Source organism: Montipora foliosa, chromosome 4, assembly GCF_036669935.1.
Source record: "Montipora foliosa isolate CH-2021 chromosome 4, ASM3666993v2, whole genome shotgun sequence".
Lineage (NCBI taxonomy): Eukaryota > Metazoa > Cnidaria > Anthozoa > Scleractinia > Acroporidae > Montipora > Montipora foliosa.
The window spans coordinates 9,219,027-9,224,026 of record NC_090872.1 but is presented as its reverse complement, the minus strand read 5'-3'; positions in this window follow the sequence as shown (position 1 = coordinate 9,224,026).

Genomic DNA, 5,000 nt, shown 5'->3' with positions numbered 1-5,000 from the left:
TTGGCGCCGCAAATTCGAACATGCTCGAAATTTAGTGCAACTTTGCTGCGATTTTATCGCAGCTCTTGTCGCGTGATAAAATCGCTCTGTGTAAGAAGTTGAAGAACAATTTGACTCGGTGGTCAAAGAGTGAACATTTACGGTTGATGGAAAAGTACTCGACTCGAAGGCTGTGACTGTAAGATTCCCTTCCACGACGTGTACGTGACGTTATTTCGGTTATCAATACCCCGGATAATAGACATGACCCACCACAATCGACTGCGCATGCTTCCAATCTTACATTCAAATTTTGATCTTTTTGGCTAATGTCAACAATAGTATGCTGCCTCGCTAACGCTCGCCAGCAATTAACAATGAACCATTCATTTTCTATGTAAGGGTTAGACAATGAATGAGAATGTTCTATGGTTTATAGTGCCTGGAGTGAGTGGCACTTCTATCTAATTCGAGAGGCGCTATATCCCATAGGACACGAGCGTTCATTAGCTGTAATTACACACACCTTGGGTTTGAGGCCTTCCAGAGGGTAAATGGCTTGGGTTTGGTTCAGCTCAGGTTTCATGTTCCCCTGGGGGGTGGGGTTACACAGTAAAAGACTCCCCTCCGGGTAAAATATAATGGGCCTTTTTCGATATACTAAAATTCAGCTTGATAGTGAGGCAGTGAGGACAAAGACAAAGGAGAGTGGATGATATGTAAATCTTTTTCACATTCATTCCAACGTTCTTCTATTCAGTTTTTGTCCTCACTGCCTCACTATCAAGCTGAATATTTGATATTTCGAAAATGCCCTACTAGATATGAGTTCGCTGACCTTGCAAATTATAAACAAAGAAACAGAAATACAAGTGAAGCTATAATCTTCGCAGTTATGAACGCAATTTTTGCAATTGCGTAGATTCTCTACGCAATTGCAAAAATTGCGTTCATAACTGCGAATAACTAACTAACTGAAAAATTCAGGACTTCAGGCTTCTCTACGCAATTGCAAAAATTGCGTTCATAACTGCGACGATCATAGCTTCACTTGATTTCATATCCGCAGTTTAAATATGATTCGTTTCATATACCATTTCATCATTGAAACAGAAAGAGATAACTTAATCAACTTTGTAACTGACAGTCTGAAAGGAAAACTCATGAAAACAGAGGAAGAAATACTCACATGCACGAACCCCTGCCATGTTACCTCATGCTACAAGTAGGCGTGAAATTAGCCAAGCTTATCAGAGGTCAACTCAGAGCACTGGACTTAGCTACGTTCCGCTTCATGATTGGTCAAGCCACCTCAGGGAGCAGATAGACCGTACTTTTTAGTTTAGGAACTATCATGGAAAGTTCTTTTGTTCTTTTTTATGTAACCATGGAAATAACCCTAGGGCAGTTTCGGGTCTGGGGAAAGCGGTTACACTGTGACACAAAAACGTCCTTGCCTGTGGGCAAACGCTATTTACCCACGGGGAAAAAAGGCTAGTGTAACCACATCTAATGTCTAACTGTCTTAAAATATGGTCACATCCGCGAAAGAACCATATTTTATACAGATTCTATTGAGCGTATTTTAATTGTGTCTTTCACGCGTACATGGGAATCACGTTGTTATTTTGTTTTGTATGTCGCCGCAATGTTGGTAGAATTTTACGAATAACAATGCTTTTCTTTCAGTTTGGAGCTTTGTCTATTCTTTGTTGTTTTGATGGCTCATTTGCTCCGGCTATGAGCCAGTATACAGAGCTCGAGGAACTCAAGGCCGTCCTTTCCACTCAAGAGTTACTTGCTTTGGAGTGCGCAGACATGTGCTGTTCGGCGACCTACAAGAGAGCACGCAGCAAGACACTGGTGAAAGCTTTCTCAGACGTCCTTCAACCACCAATCGGGGAGCTAGAATGTAAAATTTTAAAAGTAGATTTAAAAAGGCAAGGAAAAAACATCTAGAAAAATCATTAGGAACCGCATCTCTTGTTATTAAGCACGTTGAGACCACTCTTTCGTTTAATTTTTCCTAAAAATTGTTAAGTCGAATTTGGTTTTGTTATTTTGCTGATTAATCGCTTGCTTAAGTTATGTAAAGAAAAAAATTCGAACAAAATTGTCATTGTTATAACTGCAAGTTATTTTTGTTTAAATTAGCAGCCTGTAATTCACTAGTATGCTCTATAGAGGTTTTGCACGGCAGCCATGTTGCATGGCACGAACAATGAAATGTTTTGCTTAGAAAGAACATTTGTTCCCATGGGAAAAATAATCTATTGTTCCTCACATGCAGCATGGCTGTCGTGCAAAACTCTGTATACTCATATGTAGCATACCAATCAGGCTATTAGTATTGTATAACGTACCCTGCAAGCAGTTGGTTTCTCTCTTCCCGAGAAAGAAACCACTGAGAGCAACCGTTAGTTTCTTTGAGTGTGCCGCCGTCCAGCGCCAAGAACGAATAAATCACATTTGAACCGGTAAAACGAGTTAGTAAACTTGTTTTGGCGCTTGCGCGTGCGTTCAGCTACGTAACTACTGCGTTTGGGCGAGACTGCTGTATAGTAATTTCCCGCGAAATAAGACGAAGTGATGACAAATACATCGCGTGGGGTGTGACGTACTTCGCACATGCTCGATGGAAAATCAAACGGTTGCTCGCAGTGGTTTCTCTCTCGGGAAGCGTAGCAGAAACCAACTGCTCGCAGGGTATGTATAACATGAACAAGACGGCATAACTGCAAAATAGTTGTTATATTTTGTAGTGACGTTTTCGTTTCCGTTGCAGTTGTCCTTGCTTAAACTCCTTTTTTTGCCATTGCTGGCGAACATATTCAAGAAACCTCCTTTAATATCATACCAGCGGGGTAAATTCCTCAAGGACATGCTCGTTAAAGCAGAACTGTGAGTTGAAGGTTTCGAATTATCTGTAACCACAAACCCACAAAAGGGAGATCGTGCAGGTCTGTCACATTCTTTCAACTTGATATCTCGTTTCGCAGGAGCTGCTTTTCGTTATGATCGACACCAGGCTCCCTAAATCTGAAAATGACGGAAAAGACTGCAATTATGACCTCGAGCTCCATTCTCAAACTCAAGTAATGTAACAGAGGTATTTACAAAGAAGGAACTTGCACCTGATGTAATTCCACCGTTATCTGCAAGCGAAATGAAGTGGCTGGGTGTAAATATACCATGGAGTTATATCTCCGGCAAAATTCAACATTTTGACATTTGCCTTGATTGTCACATGCGACATCGCAGTTTTATATCCAACATTGAAGTTTGACCTGGAACTTTTAAATAATACTTGACATCGAAGTGGAAAATTCGGCATTTCACATTCGACTTTCAAGCAGAGCCTCCTTTTGTCTTTTTCTTTACTGAGGAGGAGAAAAGGAGGCTCTGCCCGAATCGCGTCAACTCTTTGAAGCTGCCGCAGCCCGAGCTTCTGGACTAGTCAATCTTGTTTTCTCTCATCAAACCGGTTTTTCCAGTGCGAGCGTCCGTTGGTGGTTATAATTGAACCCGCTGTACCATGAAACACCAAGATGGCGGTGAGATCTGGCATATTAGGCTTGGGTTCGAGACTGTATCCTGGCAACATGCAGCGCATATTCAATAAAGATCTTACTCGATTCATTTAGAGCCTTTCTCGAGAACGCCAAAATCGAGCAAGCAAAAGAAAGGCTCTGCTAGCAGGGTGTGTTTCTCTCCGCCTTCATTTAAATAACAACAACTTTGTTGAAGTCTCAAGCTTATCTAGTTGCACACCAGTTCTTTTCTTAACTGGGGAGAATGTTCAATTGATCAACTCAAATCGCATCAGGTTAAATACAATTAAATTAAATGTTGGGTTTTGGTGAGAGTGGGAAAACTGTGGAACCCCGGCGGGCAAAAAGTAGACAACTGACACACTCAATCCACATTTAACGTTGCCAGTCGAGCCGGGAATAGAACCCGGCACACCTTGATGGAAAACAAATGCTCAAGTCACTGCCCCAACCCTGCTGCAAAACACTTTTCAGACATTTCAGGGAGAAGGCAGGGTAAAAGAAAAAGGCAACCGGATTTTGAACCCACCAATTCCGGCCAAAAATTTTCACAAAAGAACACACAATTTTTAACTTGCTTTTTAACTTTTACTTATTTTTCATCATTTTTAACTACCAGCACTGCGTGATTCAATACGCATGAAATAAAAAATACTACATCTATATTTTTAATCGTTTGGTCGAGATCTCTCAAACCCCAAATTCCTCCTCCTCTCCAAAAAACAAATACAGAAAACCTCGATCATTTTCCGAAAAACGAATTGCGACACTACGTAGACGAGAAAGAAAAACTCGACCTCGTGGTCTCTCTCTGCGTGGAATACGCCAGAAAAGATTTCAATAATGATACAGTTTGTTTACTTAAGACTATGTTACTATTAAAAAAGTATAAATACGAAACATGGATATCCTTATCTTAAGAACATGGACAAAAATCGACTCTGCAAGATCATTCTACTCTTCAAATTGAATCAAGATAATGGAACATCTAATGTTAGCCACTTGACTAAAGTTTGGTTTCTATCTTAGATAGGTTCATACTGGCCTTGTATTTTGTAAGTTAATCTTAAGTACACTTGAGCCCTGCTTCAGTTGTGAACGGGTTTAATTTCAGCTCGAGTAGCCTACTTTGTAGCCTTGGTAACGCAGTTACTTTAAAGAAGCCCAAGTGCACTCTCACGTTTTTACGATATCAAAACACATTCCGGAAACGGACGTCAATCAAACCCGTTTGCCGCATAACTCGATTGATAACTCGATTACTTTGAAAGCATACTTTGAATTCTAATATGAATGCTCATCACGGTAATGTCAAGTGTACCTGAGCTTTGATCATACTTAATAAGGTATAGAAACCCACGGACTCCTGTAACAACTAGCCTGCGTCACAGACAGACAAAACCGCCGGTATAGACGGACTATACCGGGATTCCGTGACGCCTCCAGGTGCAACGCAGCCTACTGCAACGA